This window comes from Leguminivora glycinivorella, chromosome 6, assembly GCF_023078275.1.
Source record: "Leguminivora glycinivorella isolate SPB_JAAS2020 chromosome 6, LegGlyc_1.1, whole genome shotgun sequence".
In the NCBI taxonomy this organism is placed as follows: domain Eukaryota; kingdom Metazoa; phylum Arthropoda; class Insecta; order Lepidoptera; family Tortricidae; genus Leguminivora; species Leguminivora glycinivorella.
This window is the reverse complement of record NC_062976.1, coordinates 25,627,929-25,648,485: the sequence shown is the minus strand read 5'-3', so window position 1 is coordinate 25,648,485 and position 20,557 is coordinate 25,627,929. Positions and strand designations below refer to the sequence as shown.

The following is a 20,557-nucleotide window of genomic DNA, read 5'->3' as shown; positions in this document are numbered from 1 at the left end:
GGGAGGAATTTAATTTTTAAATGAAAAGAAAAAAGTAAACAATATTTTTTATTGAAGAATATAAAAGATCGTTTATTAATTTATAGCGTGTCACATATATTTCAATCATTCAGTATGTTTATGCACAAAATTACGGACTTTTCTGAAAATAGTATTCATCATCCTCTGAACAAGATTTTCATCCATCTTTTTTGTCTGTTGATTCCGTGTGGACCGCAAGGAGTGGATATTTTGAATTATTTTGCCACTATTATTTAATTGTCCTTTAATGAAATAATGATTTGGGCAATAATTATTGCCTAGTAGTTTTCTGGAAATTCAACAATTTAGCAATCATTGACCCAGACCAAGGGGATTTTTCACGTATTTGTTCACAGTGCATTTTCGCCGGTCAACTTCCATCATCAATAACTTACAAACGCAAAAAGTTAGATCAACCAAATTTCTAATATAGAGTTATCAACGTATTAAAATTAAGATATGATTATCAGATTTTTTTAATTTTTAAATATTTTTTTTTATTCGTCGCTAAACGCGTGCCAATACTATGTTAACTATGCTTTACTACCATCCACCATCATCATCATCATCACTATGCCTTGTACATCTTTACAGATGATTTAAGCAGCGTCTCTGATCTAGCGACAGCGGCGCTTGTGGCTATATAACCCGATTCGTGATCGGCATAACCTACCACATCTGTCACAAATAAAACTAGAATTAGGGTCCGCACGAGTGCGATCTTCATTGTGCCTTGTTTTCGGGCTAAGTTTAGAAACCAGGACCAGGGGGGTTACCATGACGTACTAAAGACGTTCAGTTTAGGTTGAGAGAAAGGGACACAGCTATAGCAGTTACATAGCTCCGTCCCTCTCTCTCAACCTAAACTGAACGGCTTTAGCACGTCATGGTAACCCCCTGTTATGGGTTTCACGACCTCTTAGAAGGCTGGCTCTCCACTCGACGCGGTTGTTGCTAGGTCTTCCCATGAGTTATTATAATCTTTGTTAAAAGCTGCCATATCGCGCTTTAGAGTCTTTAAAGCGGAGGAGTGGGCGTCCTTCATTGCTGCTCCGTCCTTATACTACCAGAGACATATAACTCCGTATAGACAGATAAAGTCTAAGTAAAAACGTGCCTCGGAGCCATCAAGAGAAATGTGCGGTCGCCTAGATGTCACTACTTTTGGTTGAATTTCGGTTAGATGCCGCTAATTGTAAATTTTAACACGCATATCAAACAGTTCAGAATCAAGTGAGTGTGAGTCAAGTGGTCAAAACTAAGGTTCAAAAGGTAAAATTAAGGTTTAAAAATAACAAACAAACCACGAACTTAAAACTGTGAATCTAGTTTAACAAAGAAATATCTCAAGACATGTACGTTCTGGCAAATTCAACCCAACCATGATCTAAACCGTACGAGCTTAAGAAATATTGATAATCATAAATAGTACATGAAAAACGGATGCTTCCGTATCAGGGGCGCACACATATTTACTATAACAGACAGTGGCGTTAAAATAAAGCGGCGACGCGGCCCGCTTGACGCGGTCATCAATAAGTGGGTTTATCGGAGCGGCCCTAATGTTACAGGGTTGAACGCCGCTGTCTTATACAATTTGATGACAGCGAGGAAAAACTTGGAGTAAGGATAAATATAAAAAAATAAACATTGAGGACACCTTAAACACATCATCTTAGCCCCAAACTAAGCAAAGCTTGTACTATGGGTGCTAAGCGACGATATACATACTTAAATAGATAAATACATACATACTTACAGTACATAGAAAACATCCATGACTCAGGAATATAATTATATCTGTGCTTATCACACAAATAAATGCCCTTACCGAGATTCGAATCCAGGATTTTTTTTATACCTACAGTAACATTAGAGCTGCAGAAATATCGAGTTGCAATACTACTTTTTATGTTATGTAGGTGGTAAATAAACACACGTGTAAAATCTTCGCTGGTCTCAGGTCTTTGTAGTGGTGGTAGAAATAATAAGCATGATGGTAAGCAGTAGCCTTACCATGACTTTTTTAAGTGAAAAAATACGTTACGTTTTCAGTGAGAGTTACAGAAAATGTATGGAAAAACTGAACAGCGCTCCAAGCGGAAACGCTCACGTACTAAAATTTTCATCGGTACCATAAGTTATTAACGTGTTTACTCCGAGTTTTTAATACGTTCCTAACTTTACAGCTAAGGCGCTCTCTTTCTGATTGTATGAAGTCAATAGAACCAGAACTATTTGACAGTCTCTAGTGAAAACTCAATACTTTACGTGAGTAATCATGACAGTCACTAACGTAAAAGTAAACCACCAATTCACTCTGATGTGTCACTGTCAAATTATATAACAATCCCACAACATTTTCACGATTATATTTGCAATTTTAAATGCAATTATGACTAATATGTATTAATGTATAATATTACGTGAAATTAAAGAACAGCTTAAATGTAGCAGTTAGTCAGTAGTTCGATAAAAAGATAAACCAGTGATGAAACCAGTGCTTGATACTTTTACAAAGGTAATGAGTTAGGTATATTTATTCATAATTTTGTACTGTTTAGCTACAGTTGAGATGATTATATTGGTTGCTTTCAGAAAAAGAAGATATTATTGAAAACAATATTTCCATGCCATCCGTATGGTATTCAGCAAACCCAACGTAGAAGATTGTTCAAATTGATAATGAATGAGGCAGTTAAGAATCAACTGATTACCTACAGCAGCAGGCAGTACCAATTCATGGGCATGTTAGTTCCTCAATGCACAATACATAGTCACCATAACACCATATCTCGTGAGTATATATTAGAAGTGAACCAAAGGAAAAAACTTCAAAAAAATTATCTTATTACTGAAATAAAGTATCTCATTCTGTGACTTTGTTTATTTTGTAATATTCTCGAGTAACAGGCTAAGTATTTAATAAATTGACGTGAAACGAAAACTAAAAACCTAAAATTCAGCGTTTACTTACATATCAAACATCAATTACAACGACATCAACATAGGTAACGACAAAGTCTAAGGTAAGGTATAGAACTTTTGAAGGCGATTAAGCCATTATGGGGTGTATATGAAGATTATAATTTGATACAAAAGTGAGTAGAAAAAGCATTTTGAAACAAGTAAAAATTGTATCTAATTTTTTTGGCAGGGCACGTAGCCAAATGCACAAACGATTATGATAACATCGTTATCGTAGCTTAGCTATCTCTATCACTTTTCCGTATTGACATGACAGAGCTAGACTGAATTTCGATCGGCGTTTAGCGCATAGATTTAAAGCCCATGATTTAGCGTCAACGATTGACATTTCAGCTAAGTCCTTGTGTCAAAATTGACAAAGCTAATTTTTTTTAATTTATTGGGAGCATTGGCAACTTGGCCATCAGCGCAAACATACCATATAACATAACATACATACAACATACAGCAGAAGAAACAATTACAGGAATAACAATCACTTTGTTAATCATAAAAGTAATATTGCACATATTGAAATGCTAAACTTATGACTATTTAGTAACTACACAATACAATGTTTTATGAATGAAAAGAAGTATTTCTGAACAATTACAAATTATTTACAAAGAACCAATAGTGTGCATAATAAATTTATAAATTATAGGGTTTAAAACAGCCTTCAAGTTCATTTCCTGGTTCTTTGCTTGGCTGAAAATCCCGGGAATTCCCGGTACTTTCGGTACCGGTATTTCCCGGGAGCAAACCCTAATAGGGATAAGGATAGGGGTAGGGTTAGGGATAGGGATAGGGGTAATCGGACGGCAATCGGTAATTGTAAACGATAATGCGAGAAAGTACTTTTTACCCACCGACAATAGTGCCGAGATACGGAGCTATGTGAGTTCTGTTGTACAATATGTAGTTTCCTCAGTGTATATAGAATACATACCTACTCGTACCTACTACCTACGCTGTGGTAGCTGTGTAACATTTGTACAACCACTGCAAGCATTTTTTTTTAAACAATAGTAATATGAGTAATCGAAAAAAACGCAGACAAACGTCTGCATAGAAACCTACTGATCCAAATGAAAATTTTATTATTTGTATATGTTTGAATAAGAATTCTTTTAGTACGCGAGCGAAACCGCGGGCAAAAGCTAATTCTATATAAGATGCTATGTACCCTTTTTCTGTAAAAAATATTTCTATTTCTTTACTACTAGAGAACATCACAAATAAACAAAGTCAATTAATGAAATACTTTATTTTAGTAACAGGATTATTTTTTGGAGTTGAGGATTTTTCCTTTATTGGAGCACTTCTATACATATACCTGTGATGATCATGGTCATGGCCAATAATACCATTGCATCGTGTAACAAAAACACCTATAAATTGGTACTGCTCCCCTCTGCTGCCCTAAGGTTTTGAGTAGCGTAACTGCCACAGTGCCACAGTATTAATATCAATTGAACCATCTTCCATGTTGACTGAATACCATACGGGTTTGTTCTGAAATATTGATTTCAATCATAGCTTCCGTCATCTTTCTGAAACCAAAAACTACTTTGAGCAATATAATCATCTCAATTGTAAATAGTACAAAATGATGGCCAAAAATAACTCATTACCTTGTTTGATTTGTTCACTGGTTTATCTTTTTATTTAATTTTAGCTAATCTTGAATTTCACGTAATCCTATAAATTAATGCAATATGTTAGTCATAATTTTATTTCAAACTGCAAATATAATCGTGAAAATTCCGTGTGATTTTTGTATAACTTGACAGAAATGTTACGTCAGAATGACTTGGCCTATGATTTGAGGCCTACTACCGAATACCGAAGTTACCGAAATGTGGACATGCGTCTCTTTTACTCTTATCAGTATAAAGTGAAAGAGGAAGAATCTCTCAGTGAGTATGTTTCGAAATTTGCAGTAGACCCTATATTGACAGATTTCGATAGGTAAATTACATTTACTTATGATTTTAGTTCCATCGCGTAAACACCAGAGGCGTAGCATTCGCCTATAGTTCTTTCTCCGTTTATTGATAAACTTAGAAAGGGATAGAAGCAGCTTCTTTGGCGTGAAGTTAGGCACAATATATTGTAAACAAATGTAAACTCACTTAATTTCTGAGTAAAGTAATACGGCTCTCACTTGGGCAGCCCATGGTAACGGTACAGTCCGCGCAGCATTTGGACGTTTTCTTTGTATCTGTTTGAGGTACTTTTTATATTATTAAGTGTACATTTTCAGTTCCAATGCGACAATTGGAGACTTTATAGATCTCTAAAAAATTAAAGTCTCCTTTATACTTTGTTAATTTAATAATTTTAATTGGTAATATGTTGTCATGTAAAGGAGCCCTGTGGCCGATTTGTTAAATAAATGTATTTTTTTATTTATTTATACTAGTGATAACGATATCATGTAAGTAAGTAAATATCAAATTATTTAAAATATTTTGGTGAAGGACCAATAGGAGGATTACTTCGCTCCAGACGAACTATTGTAACAAAATTAAAATAAACAGAAAAAAAATATGGCAATTGATGGCTGCCGATCCAACTTACTGCTATTATTGTCTCGATAGTTCAGGGGCCACCCTTAGTGCGTTTTCACATTATCCGATCCGATATCGGATGTAGGACCGATATCCCATACATTACAGGCGCCATCTTGTATTTTTTCCATTGAAATCCTTATGACATCCGATATCGGATCGGATAATGTGAAAACGGCCTTACGAAGATTTACTTGGTTCACTCTTTCCTGTGCACACTCGCCAATCGTTATTTATATAATTAATAATTATAGCTTTATTCGTCGTTGCGGATTTTTTTTTCACATTGACATCGAATGTCTTTTAGCGGATTGACTTATCTATTTATATTTTTTAAGAAGGTCGGCAAAAAGGCGGGTGACATAACAAATAAAAATGAGGTTGAACCTATCATAAGGAAGAGCGAGCGGGATGGACGATATGAATGATAATGAATGAAAAAGGGCGCGAACACATTTTAAAAACACAGCATGGTCAAAGCGGCATCGTTCGTTACTCGTTGAAAAAAATCTACGCAAATGGATCGAAACATAATATATCGAACGTGATTTTAACCTAATCAAAACGTGAGGAACCCGCTTAAAATATTTTCAAAATGTTTGAGTATCAAAGTTAAAGTAGCAATTGATATTATTAAAATTTGTATGGTTACCTGTATTTATCCTAACACATAATTTACAACGATGATGAATCAGTACTCGTAAAGATGGCGGATATAACTCAAACCCCTCGCTAGGCCTGCTATCCCGGATACCACGGAAACTTGATGCATTGCCCCGTTTAATTATAAATTACCTTATTATATTGGCGCGGAAATCTGGGAGGCAAGCATGGTCGCGTGATAAACTATATAACGTTAAGACGTCCCTATCGCACTTACAAAAAGTGAAAAAAGACGTCCTGACGTTATATCGTATGTGACTTTAAATATAGTGATAATTTTGTTAGCCGCGTAAGCTGACGCGTCGTCGGGTTCGATTTCCGGCTCAGCCACTAGGAACTCCACTCATTTACATCAATTGCTTGTTTCAACTTACCTCAGTTTCAACTCACCTTAGACTCCCTTAAATTTCTGAACTCAATACTTACAGGTATTTAGATTCGTCAATACGGCTACTTCGTAGAATAAAGCGGTGTCTACTCCATGTGTCAGCGCTCAACTTTTAAACTTACAGGAGTTAGAAAAATGTTCCGATTTATACGGTTAGGGTGACTCTGTTTTAAGAATATAGTAGGCCATTTTAAAACTCGTTTTTTAAATACAAAATAACGTATGATTAACAAATAACGACCATAGATTTGGCCGGGTTTGCTATAATGTATAAGGCATTAAAGTCCACGCCATTTGTATTTTTTTACAAAGCTCCTAAAAATAAAATTTATTTATTAGTGGCTGTATGTACATACATACATACATACAATCACGCCTGTATCCCATAAAGGGGTAGGCAGAGCACATGAAACTACTAAAGCTTCAGGGCCACTGTTGGCAAATAAGGGGTTAAAAGAAAACGAAACTGTGGCATTGCAGTGACAGGTTGCCAGCCTCTCGCCTACACCACAATTTAACCCATATCCCATAGTCGCCTTCTACGACACCCACGCGAAGATAGGGGGTGGTGAAATTCTTAACCCGTCACCACACAGGCAAAAAGCAGGCAGGTGGCTGTATGTGTGTTTCTTATTTTAATTCTATTACATATAAAGGTTTATTAGCTCATTGGCTAACAATGTAAAGTTGGCTGTATAGACTGGTATGCTGTAAAGTTTATTTAGAACAAATAAATATGTAGTGATTTATCTACATAATAATTATTTCTATTGAAAAAAATCAATTGAGAAAACAGTTTTTTGAGAATTTTTTTTTAAATCTTAGAGCATTATTTTTAATTTATAATATTTGTCACCTCACTTGTATGAACTCGTAGTCACCCTTCCCCAGTAAGAGGTGAGTTTATTGCAACAAATCAAAACTTACCGGCTCTGTGAATACGTTGTACATAAATCGCGACGTCACATTGTTCCCCAAAGAAGAACGCCATAATGTCCAAAACGCTTGACATACTCATGGTAGGAAATATTTAGATATTTTTCACCTTATTGTCTACGCCATACGATGAAAAATAGTATGCATTTTCTAGTGTTTAATATTCTATTGGTCGTTTTGTTTTGGACGGCATATGTCTGCACTTCTTGTAAACATCGTGGGTTGCTGACTTTGATTTATATGATTGATTATTAGCTGTATTTTTTTTATACCACGTCGGTGGCAAGCAGGTATACGGCCCGCCTGATGGAAAGCGGTCACCGCAACCCGCAACTCAAGAGGTGTCACGTGTGCGTTGCCGACCCATTAGAAACTTGTACACTCCTATTTGCAATGACGTAAGCCATTTGTTTAGTTTGTTACTGAGCTGGGATTTTTTATTTTATATTATAGGACATTCTTACACAGATTGACTGAGGCCCACGGTAAGCTCAAGAAGGCTTGTGTTGTGGGTACTCAGACAACGATATATATATAATATATAAATACTTATATACATAGAAAACATCCATGACTCAGGAACAAATATCTGTGCTCATCACACAAATAAATGCCCTTACCGGGATCCGAACCCGGGACCGCGGCGTAGCAGGCAGGGTCACTGACACTACCGACTGCGCCAGACCGTTCGTCGATTATTATTAGTACAATGTTGAAGTCATTATTAATGTATAAAATATAATAGAGGAGACTAGAGAGATATGATTCTAGGGAAGGCGACCGTATGCGTTACAACAATTGCACAGCTGCGAAATTGCATTGAGAAATTATGAATGAATTCATTGATAAATACGCCATGCACTTTTGCAGCTTACTATCCTTCCAACCGACGTTTCACGTGCCAATCCGATAAGTTTTTATATTTTTTATGATTTACCCTAGCTTACATAATTAACCTTATTTAAATATAGGTACGTATGAAAATTACGACATATGACAGTACCTACAGTTACCTTGCATACAAATTTGTATGGCAGTGGGTCTCCTTTTCTCTGCGGCTGACTGTACATATATGTTCGATGATTTAAAAAAACCGGCCAAGAGCGTGTCGGGCCACGCTCAGTGTAGGGTTCCGTAGTTTTTCGTATTTTTCTCAAAAACTACTGAACCTATCAAGTTCAAAACAATTTTCCTAGAAAGTCTTTATAAAGTTCTACTTTTGTGATTTTTTTCATATTTTTTAAACATATGGTTCAAAAGTTAGAGGGGGAGGGACGCACTTTTTTTTACTTTAGGAGCGATTATTTCCGAAGATATTAATATTATCAAAAAACGATCTTAGTAAACCCTTATTCATTTTTAAATACCTATCCAACAATATATCACACGTTGGGGTTGAAATGAAAAAAAAACTCAGCCTCCACTTTACATGTAGGGGGGGGGGGTACCCTAATAAAACATTTTTTTCTATTTTTTATTTTTGCACTTTGTTGGCGTGATTGATATACATATTGGTACCAAATTTCAGCTTTCTAGTGCTTACGGTTACTGAGATTATCCGCGGACGGACGGACGGACGGACAGACAGACATGGCGAAACTATAAGGGTTCCTAGTTGGCTACGGAACCCTAAAAATTGTCGTTTATTTCTCGATTTTTTTTGTTCATAATATATATTTATTAATAATATTTTCAGTAAATATAAACACAGACCTGTCCCTCTGTGCATGAAGTTCTGTCGCCGTTATAATATCGTGAAACATGAAAACAGCATTATAACTTTAAATTAGCCCTGCGACATAAATCATATGCATTTACACCTTGCATTGTACCTGTTGTCTGCTTGTCTTCGTTATAATGCAGATTTATTTAGATTTTTCTAGCAAATATCAGTAAAACTTTAGAATTTTTCTTATGTCTTTTTGATCAAGCGGTAACAAATGTGTCAGTTGTACATGTGAAATAGTACATTTCGATACAAGTGCGTAAAAGAGGAAGTTCGAAACGAGTGGCGATAAATTAAAACACGACCGCAGGGAGTGTTTTAAATCGACGTCACGAGTTACGAATTTCCTTTTCGCACGTGTATCGAACGACGTTTTTCAGTACAGATGGCCCTCCGAAGTTTCGACCTGACATATAATGAACCACTTCTCGCACTAGTGCGTAAAAAAACACCATTTGTACTGAAAAAATAATTATGACTAAATGCATTTCGTTCATAATGGTAAATGCGTTTCATTTGCAATTTCGTGAGGAGGTTTGATTAGTGGTATCCCGGTATTGCCTAATTAGTACTTTAGTTTAGTCGTTGCAATTTTTTTTCATTTTTTTTATGAGTCCACGAGTTTGCTCTTTTTGTAAGTGACCAATATTATTCCCATATTTAACATTTCCTGGGAGGCTAGAGGGATAGTCATCGGCGACAGAAGATTAACAAACCTTCGTTTCGCCGACGACATTATTCTTTTCGCCTCTTCGGAATCAGAATTACAACAAATGCTCCAAGATCTGAGCAATGCAAGCCTTCAGGTTGGACTTCAAATGAATCGTGCAAAGACCCAAGCAATGACCAACAGCAAGAAACGTAGGGTCGAGGTAGACGGGCAGAATATACAATATGTCGACGAGTACATTTACTTGGGCCAGCTAGTTTCTTTCAGCAACAGGCAAGACAAAGAAGTCGAACGCCGTGTCGATAACGCCTGGAAGAGCTACTGGTCCATGAAGGAGCATATGAAGGGACACCTTCCACTTTCACTAAAGCGAAAACTCGTCGACATGTGTATACTGCCCGTCCTAACCTACGGTGCACAAACATGGTCGCTCACAGGAAACCAGAAGTCCAAACTGAAGGTTTGCCAACGCGCTATGGAGCGCAGCATTTTAGGTGTTAAAAGGACCGACCGTGTCCGTAACACCACGCTGCGCTCTAAGACTCGCATTGCTGACGTTGGCAGAAAAACCGCCAGGCTTAAATGGGACTGGGCCGGCCACGTCTATCGCATGCATCCGGATAGGTGGGCTAACATAGCCACCAAGTGGATGCCGACGAAAAAGCGTGGGCGGGGCAGGCCCAGGCAAAGATGGCGGGACGACCTTGACGACTTCCAAAATAACTGGCCGGAAGTAACGGAGAATCGGGAATTATGGAGAGCCAGGGGAGAGGCCTTTGCCCAGCAGTGGGACACTCCAATAGGCTAAGAAAAAAAAAAAAAAAATTAACATTTCTAAATCTTCTTTCTCTTTTTGTCCTCAAGGGCCAGGGCAAAATTACGTTTAAAAACGTTTTTTAATCTTAAAAAAAAAGATAATGCAAAAAAGCCGCTGAGGACAGGATTCGAACCTGCGCGGGTATAACCCATTGGATTTCAAGTCCAACTCCTTAACCACTCGGACACCTCAGCTGTGACCGACTGGACGAAATTTGCCACCATTTTATAATTAAGTATATAATACGTACTGTAATTATAACCTATTGTTACTCTTATATTATCAACTGAGCCACAGTGTACAATAGTGTTTAATTAAAATAATACAGACATTACAGAATATAATATAGATAATATAATAATAATATATCCTATAGGTCATACTTAGCTTTAGTTATTACCAGTGATCGGAACTATGGGAGTAAAACTTAAAAAAAACTTGCTAAGTGGACATTTTAGAGTACTTACAGCCATGAAAATATTAATATCCTATATGTAGTAATGTATTAGAAATCTTGGTCTCAGGTGTAATACTAAGAATCATACCTCGATTTTTAGCGCCACCTATTAAAAACTATCATAACTACACTGATGATGCCTACAATTTTTTTTTAATGTGTATTCACATGATATCATGATATTAAAATAAAGAAATATGTCACTTGTTCTTATAAAAAATAAAAACGCGTAAAAATATTTGGGAAAATATGATTTTGGCCACTTCCAGGCTGCGAAACAGCGCTATCTAGGTTTAAGCCTAAAAATACCATACATTTCAGGGGTACGATTTTTTTGTATGGGCTCTGTCAGTCCCGTATTATATCGTTCTTGGTTTAATTTGTTGATATTGTCTGAGACGCCTTCTCGTATTCTATTTTATTTTGTTAATTTGTTGAACATAATACCTTACTTTCTGCCCGAAACAAAAAAATAGTATAATGTACATTAATTATAATCTAGGTTTATCTTGCATTGTTCCAGCTGGTTTTGCATAATGTTGCGCAACATTTATTTAATTTATAAAAAATAAAACCGCTTTCAAAAAAGCCTGTTACAAAACACGGAGAAACTAAAAAGCCAAAAATAATAAACCTTCGAATTCAGATTTCTTATCGGATTGCAATAATCTAAACATCCAAATTATAAACAAATCAATTATTTTTGTAGTCGGTACCAGACCTGTTCATCGCCTTGCTATTTCCTGTTTGCCCCACCCAACCATACGCAGGCTGGCCCCGACTCCAAAAATAATTGCTTTGTTTATAATTTGGATGTTTAGATTATTGCAATCCGATAAGAAATCTGAATTTGAAGGTTTATTATTTTTGGCTTTTTAGTTTCTCCGTGTTTTGTAACAGGCTTTTTTGAAGGCGGTTTTATTTTTTGTTAAAAAGTTAATTTATTTGTTGATTTTTAGTGGTTCCTAGTGATATTATATGTATCAGTCCGAATATATGTACAGTAGTGAAAGAATTATCCTTTAACTCCTAACCATTGAGGAGTTGACCTTCCATCATCAGCTCAGCCACATAAAAGTATACCATCAGGCGTAAATACTGGTGTACTTTTGAAAAATACAGATTTCTCCAAGATCCCATCATCAGACCCCGACTTGGTGCCAATGGGACCATCTCGGGGTTATACCCGTTCGATCAAAAAAAAATTTGAAAATCAGTCCACGCTTCTCGGAGATATCGAGTGACAAAAAAAAAAAAAAAAAACATTCAGTCGAATTGAGAACCTCCTCCTTTTTTGAAGTCGGTTAAAAAAAAGTCGCTGAGGACAGGATTCGAACCTGCGCGGGTATAACCCATTGGATTTCAAGTCCAACTCCTTAACCACTCGGACACCTCAGCTGTGGATAACTCGACGAAATTCATGGTCTTTTTACTCGTCTAATAATAACATTGCTTACTGTAATTAAAACCTATTGTTACTCATGTTAACAGTGGAACAGCAGGTAAGTACACAGTGGGCCTGAATAACCCCAAAGGTGTTAATCACGCATTTTTAAAGATAACAAAAAGAAAAAATATTATATGAATTTTGTCATTTCTAGAATTTTTTTAAATTGTTTTTTTTTGTATGTATTGGGTTGGTAAGAAAGTAATGAGCGAATCATAACCAATATTGTAATTTTTATTTAATTTATTATTTTAATCATTTATCAAAAATATAACGGCCTTCGTTATCTACTACTTGTCTCCATCGTTCTGGTAAAGAATGAATAGCATCGGCGAAGAAGTTCTTAGGTTTAGATTCAAAAAACTCAGCTATGTACTGTCGTAGATGGGCTTGATCATCGAACTTTTTTTCATTCAAGGCATTGCTTAGCGATCTTAACAATGCGTAATCCGTAGGTGCCAAGTCTGGAGAGTACGGTGGATGAGGTATCACTTTCCAACCTAGCTCCAATAGCTTTAGCCGAGTCACTTTTGCAATGTGTGGGCGAGCATTGTCGTGTAAGAAAAAAAACTTTAGCATGCTGTGGACGATTCTGACAGATTTTTTGGTTTAAATTTTTAAGCTGATTACAGTATACTGATGCGGTAACAGTCATTCCACTTGGTAGGAGTTCCCAGTGAATAATACCATGAATATCCCACCAAACGGACAGCATAACTTTTTTCGGGTGAGGCTCTGTTTTTGGTGCCTCTATTCCTTTTTCGTTTGGAGCTAGCCACTGACGTTTACGTGTGTGATTTATATATAAGACCCATTTTTCATCTCCAGTGATAAGATGGTCCAACCAGTTGAATGTGCGGCGAAAATACAGAAGTTGTATGCAGATATCGGCACGGCGGTTTAGTTGATCTCTATCAAGTTCGTGCGGTATCCAAAAACTGTATTTGTAGTTTTTTCCCAACTCGTGTAAATGTGTTTCTATGGTGACATGAGAGCAGCCTAACTCGGTAGCAAGAGTACGACTCGTTAGCCTCGGATCTCCTTCAATTAAGGTTTTTAATTTGGCTACATCAATCTTCACCGGTCGACCAGACTTAGGTTGATCTGATAATGAAAAGTCGCCACTACGAAACCGCTGGAACCATCCTTTCGCCGTGGCCTCAGACACAACTTCAGGAGCAACACGCTGACATATATTACGCACTGCTTCGGCGGCTGAATGGCCAGACTGAAATTCATATAGTAAGCAATGCCTTACATGCACTTTTAATTCGTCCATTTTCTTCCTTATATTAGCTCGGCGACAGCTAGTGAATGACTGACGAGAAACTGTGCGACTCGCCCTTTATATACTTTCGACCATAGAAGATTCTAGAACTCTCTCAAAAATTTTATGTGGAATTCAATCAATCGCTCATTACTTTCTTACCAACCCAATATTTTCGAATAAACAATAAATGTACCGTCACAAAATGAGTTATACCGTTTTTTAAAGGTTTTTATTCTTAATTGTTGACATCTATCAATAGGGATAGTGAGACTATTTAATTCTCCATAATGGCATCAACGCCGTTAAAAAGGCCTTTTGTACAAAGTAGCAGAGTATTTTTTTTTTTCAATTTGTAATAACCCCGAAACTAGAGTAGGTAACTAGACTAAACCCGCTAAGCGGTACGTACGGAATGACTTGTTTAGGTTTTAGCTCTAAGTGCGTTTTCACATTTTCCGATCCGATATCGAATGTCGGAAGGATTTCAAAGGCAAAAATCAAAGATGGTGGCTTAAATGGCCGTCAGAAGAGGACTGTATCAATTTTTTACGTTTCAACGGGTCGGCAACGAGCAAATAGGCTATGGTGACTGCTGCCCATCAGGCGGGCCGTATGCTTATTTGCTACCTAAGTGGTAAGTATAAAAAATATTATTCTGTGACGTTTAGTGCGTTTTCACATTATCCGATCCGATATCGTATGTAGGAAGGATTTCAAAGACAAAAATCAAAGATGGCGGCTTAAATATATGGGATATAGGTCCTAAATCCGGATCGGATAATGTGAAAACGCACTTACGCTATCGACAAACATATTAAAACTTGTAGTAGCACAGATAAACCATCGCGCATATTATAACGAAATGATAATCGTATTTACTACCGCGGTAATTAATGACAGGTAAGCTCATCACGTGATTAATAATTATTTCATCAAACTGGTATTAACTGCTGATTACTGATTTATGTGAGGAGCGGCGTAATTTTGCTAAATATAGCTTTTGTTATCATTCTTATAATAATACCAAGGAATTTTTACATAGGATGTACTCGTACATACTTCATAATAAGAATCGTACCTTGATTTTTTAGCGCCACCTATTAAAAACTATCATAACTACACTGATGATTCCTACAAATTTACATACATACATACATACATACAATCACGCCTGTATCCCATAAAGGGGTAGGCAGAGCACATGAAACTACTAAAGTCTCAGTGCCACTCTTGGCAATTAAGGGGTTGAAAGAAAACGAAAAACGAAAAATTGTGACATTGCAGTGACAGGTTGCCAGCCTCTCGCCTACGCCACAATTTCACCCAAATCCCACAGTCGACTTCTACGACACCCACGGGAAGACAGGGGGTGGTGAAATTCTTAACCCGTCACCACACGGGCACAACATTACAACCTACAAATTTATTTTTTACAAATGTGTATTGACGTGATATCATAATTTTAAAATAAACTAATATGTCATTTATTCTTATAAAACATAAAAACACCAAAAATATTTGGGGAAAGAATGATTTTGGCCACTTCCAGTTTGCGACCAGCGCCATCTAGTTTTAAGCCTAAAAATCCCATACATTTCAGGGGTGCCTACGCTTTTTTGTATGGGTTTTGTCAGTCCAGTAGGTATCCAATCGTTTTTGAAAATACCAGTCATTCTACTTACTTTAGCTAGTCCATAAATTATTGATGTTGCGATAACTGTTTCAAATTTTAGACTATTGGTATAGTTTGTTAACAAGTCGACCAGCTGAGTCCGGAGTCGAACCGACGTTTACGCATGCGTACAGTCAGCCAACTTTCCGTCCTTATGTGTTTAACATAGAGCCGAAAGGTGGTAAACCACTTTCTTGGCTGACCGTATATACATATACTGTCACGTCTTCTTTGAGTTCTTTGTTTGAAAAAAAAAAATAAAAAAAATATTTGATGTATTTTAAATTCATTATACGCGATTTAATCCATTTCCATAGTTTTATTTCATGAGTAACTATCGCGGTAACCGAAGACAATATTAAAAAAAAATAGTTAAAAAAATACTTTTATAAATTGTAATTATTTGTAGTAATCCAGACTTAATATTATAAATGGGAAAGTGTGTGTGTCTGTTTGTTTGTCCGTCTTTCACGGCAAAATAGCAAGGAATTTATGTGATTTTTGAAGTGGACATAGTTGAAGGGATGGAGAGTGACATAGGCTACTTTTTGTCTCTTTCTAACGCGTGCGAAGCCGCGGGCAAAAGCTAGTATTTTATAAACACAGTTATTAAATGCCAATGGCAAAAAAAAATACAAAAAGTTTCGCAGTCGGTAGGATTCGAACCTACGCTCCCAGAGGGAATCTGATTTCTAGTCAGACGCCTTAACCGCTCGGCCACGACTGCTGCTTGACAAATGGTTGAAAATCGCGAGTGCGTGCCATGTACTCAGTGTACCTAGGTACTCACGTATGTGATGAATACTTTCACTAATAAAATAATTGTACCTAATTATTATTTTATTGGTATTGATTGATAAGGAAATATTAATACTTAAGTTTATGTAGATAAATTAAGATTTATGATTGTCGAATAGTAAATATAACATAAAGTTTATTAATATAAAGATAAAATAATTACAATCAAGACTTATAATTAGTGATGGGCCGAATATGGATTTTGCCGAATACGAATATTCGGCCGAACATTCGGTTCAGCTCTTACCGAACCGAACATTCGGCCGAATATTCGGTTACGCCATATTTCTAAAGTGGATGTTAAGATTAAAACTAGTAAATGATTGATAACGGTTACATAATATGTTACTACAACTATGTTCTTATGAATTATGATTTAGTGGATAACTAAAACTCAGTTAAAATAATTCTGAACTCTTCTCAACTCTTAAACTACGGTTTTTTAACTTTTTTAAAAAACAATTGTATTTACATTTTGAATTTTTGACGCATAATTATCTGTTTTTAGTAGTTCCTTAGAAAACTATACTAAAATAGGAGCTTATTATCCAATGGAATGCGTAAGATCTTCATTAGTTATTTGCTTTGTTTATTTGGTAAATATTCGGCAATGCAACCGAATTATTCGGCCGAATACGAACATTGAAAAACTTGCAGAATATGCCGAATACTGAATATTTACCGAATATTCGGCCCTTCTCTACTTATAATACATACTAATAACTTTATAAATTAATAATTACAAATAAAATTAGAACAAAACTACCGACTAAGTCCACTCCGAGTCCTTGTCGCTGCAAAGGAGCCCATCACGCTCGCCGCATTGCCACGTTGTACCACGATGGACAACCTTTGCATTAGCAAATGGAATTTACAAATAGGTATTTTTTTTACGTGCTCATGCCCAACGTACTTTCAACACCTCTGTTGTTACAGATGTCCATGGGCGGTGGTAATCGCTTATCAGCAGGTGATCGGTGTGTCGTTTGCCTCCTCATCATCATCATCATCATCATCATATCAGCCGAAAGACGTCCACAGACAATCTGCTGGACATAGGCCTCCCCCAACACTGAGAGAAAATACAACCAGTTTTCATGTTCGTTCAACAAGTTTTTTGGTTAAAATAGCGCCTACGTGCTCTTTGGTTCAAACAACAAGCTACTTGTCATTTGAATCGGCAATATATTTGAATCAACAAGTCGATTTTATAAAAACAACCTGACACATATTGTTTTAAACATACGTTTGGCTGATTCAAACGGATAAACCGCAACAAGTCGAACTTGTTAAATTCACAATGCAAATTTCTCTCAGTGAAAGATTGTCACAATGACCTGTCCTGCGCCACCCGCATCCAGCGGACTCCTGCGACCTTCACCAGGTCATCAGTCCACCTTGTTGCCTCCTATATCATAAAAATATATACCTAGACTAGCTTTTTCCCGCGGCTTCGCTCGCGTTAAATTCGAAAATTGCGGAATGATCCATACAAACTTCCACCCCCCGTTTTGGGGAAGTAGGGGGTCAGAGACACAAAAGTTAGCCTAAGATGTCACTCTCCATCCCTTCAACTATCTCCACTTAAAAAATCACGCCAATACATCACTCCGTTTTGCCGTGAAAGACGGACAAACAAACAGACACACACTTTCCCGTCTATATTATTAATATGGATATAAGTATGAAATAAAACTATGGAAACGGATTAAATCGCCCGTTGACCAAGAACGCTGAAAAATGGTCGAAATGACGGGATGAATTATAGATTCATTATACGCGATTTAATCCGTTTCCATAGTTTTATTTCATGAGTAACTATCGCGGTAACCGAAGACAATATTATGGATATAAGTACTTTGAATTTTTTTATCCTTCTCTTTGTAAATTAGGTATATTAAACGCTGAAATATAAAACAATGCTAGTTAATTTTGTTGACACAGGTGTGTCACGGAATACTTGTAGGTATGTATTTCGATTTATCATCATTTCGGTAAATAGTCTGACTGAATATGTTTATTAAGCAAAATATCAAAAGAATATTTGTTTTAAACATATGAGTAAAGAGGTATCTCTGACGTCACGTTATAATTTCATATTACTTATATTATGTAGGTATATATATACCTACTTTTTTTTATGTCACGTCGGTGGCAAACAGGTTTACGGCCCGCCTGATGGAAAGCGGTCACCGTAACCTATGGACGCCTGCAACTCAAGGGGTGTCACGTGCGCGGTATATAGGTACTTACAACACAAAACTTAAGGAAACATTCAACATACATAGGTAGGCACCGACCTTGTTACCTTGATGATTAATTGGCCAGAAATAGCACACCAATGGGAGCTGTGGAAATCACGGGGAGAGGCCTTTGCCCAGCAGTGGGACACATAAACGGGCTTAAAAAAAATTGCAAATACCTATTCAGAAAAACTACTTATGCTTCGTAGGAAAATCCGTATTTTAAATTATATTTACCCCACTACCAACTCCGCACATAGGCTTCATAGCCACATGCATTATTAGTTATTAATATTTACCTATTGAAAGTAAAAAATACAACGTAAACAAATGCAACTGCCATAACAACTTCACTCGTGTGCCCCATATTTTCTTATCAAAATACTGCCTAAAAATTCTTCTTTTCAAAAAAGATAAAAAGAATCGACGAGATGTGTGGCCACCGCAGCCAAGTTGATTGATTGGGAACAGTCCGCAATCAGCGGACAAACATGGCCGCACTAATAGACCGCTAGACAATTGTACTTGTGCAGTCGCCATCAAATAGAGAGTGAAATGAAAAGGACCTTTCAAATTTTGCATTTTGCATAGTAACGCCGTGTCTTGCGCGGACGACGGTCGCGTAACGGTCGCGCGACGGCGGTGCGACACGACGCGGCGCGACGAAATCAAACCTTCCATCTCTATGGAAGTGTTTTACGCCGTGTCTTGCGTGGGCGACGGTCGCGCGACATATCGTTAAGGTTTGATTTCGTATGCGTCGCATCGCCGTCGCGCGACCATCGCGCGACCGTCACCCACGCAAGCCACGGCGTTAGGTGGGCGTTGTCGATGAACTATCGGTGATAGGCGATGCGATGCGACGCGATGGCGACGGACCCGCGACGGCGATGGGATCCGTTGCGATGCTACGAAATCAAACCTTCGATCTTAGTTCGTATCGTCATTTAATGTTTGCATATTACCTATAAGGTTTTTTAAAACCCTAACTTTCCTTCAGGACTTTAGGGTGATTTTTATATAATATATGTAAATAAATAAATAAATAATAAATATTATAGGACATTCTTACATAGATTGACTGAGGCCCACGGTAAGCTCAAGAAGGCTTGTGTTGTGGGTACACAGACAACGATATATATAATATATAAATACTTATATACATAGAAAACATCCATGACTCAGGAACAAATATCTCATCACACATATAAATCTTAAAGCATTAAGTCCGCCTTTTTGTACTGTAAGATTTTTCTTTTGTGCAATAAAGATTAAATAAATAAATAAATAAATGCCCTTACCGGGATTCGAACCCAGGACCGCGGCGCAGCAGGCAGGGTTACTACCGACTGCGCCAGACCGGTCGTCAAAATGTGTTATAAAAGACTGTAAGGATTTGATCCTGACGCTTGAAAGTCTCTCTAACTTACCCTAATTTCTCAAGCTGCGGCCGGCGCAAATGATTAGGAAATGATGATAGTCAATTCCTAACAGTATTCTATAACACGAACTTATTTAAAAATCAGCCTTGAGAATTTAAGGAAAGTTCGTATTAAAAAAACCTTATAGCAAAAAAATGGCCGACGGGCCGAACTAGGTAATATGCCAGACATTAAACGTCGATACGAACTCTTCATTATCCCGAAATTTCATCCTTGAGAAAATGAGGAAGGTCTGGCGGCTCTGGGCTCTTAGTGCAAATGTCGTCATTGATATTAACATGTACGTCATGTACAGTCGCCTTCAATAAGACATTACACAGCACGGGCCGCAATAATATCTGACACTCCCTTATTTGTAGAGAATAATATCTGATTCTCCCTTATTTGTAGAGAATAATATCTGACACTCCCTTATTTTGTAGAGAATAATATCTGACATTCCCTTATTTGTAGAGAATAATATCTGA

General features: G+C 37.0%; 3 non-coding genes across 3 annotated transcripts; all 3 read right to left on the bottom strand.

Moving 5' to 3' along the window:
- Nucleotides 1–10,873: 10,873 nt before the first annotated feature.
- On the bottom strand, nucleotides 10,874–10,955 carry Trnas-uga. Its single transcript has one exon. It is a non-coding gene; the product is annotated as a tRNA-Ser (tRNA).
- Nucleotides 10,956–12,534: 1,579 nt separating this feature from the next.
- Trnas-uga lies at nucleotides 12,535–12,616 on the bottom strand. The gene has a single exon. It is a non-coding gene; the product is annotated as a tRNA-Ser (tRNA).
- Nucleotides 12,617–16,252: 3,636 nt separating this feature from the next.
- Nucleotides 16,253–16,334, bottom strand: Trnas-aga. Its single transcript has one exon. It is a non-coding gene; the product is annotated as a tRNA-Ser (tRNA).
- Between the last annotated feature and the right edge of the window lie 4,223 nt (nucleotides 16,335–20,557).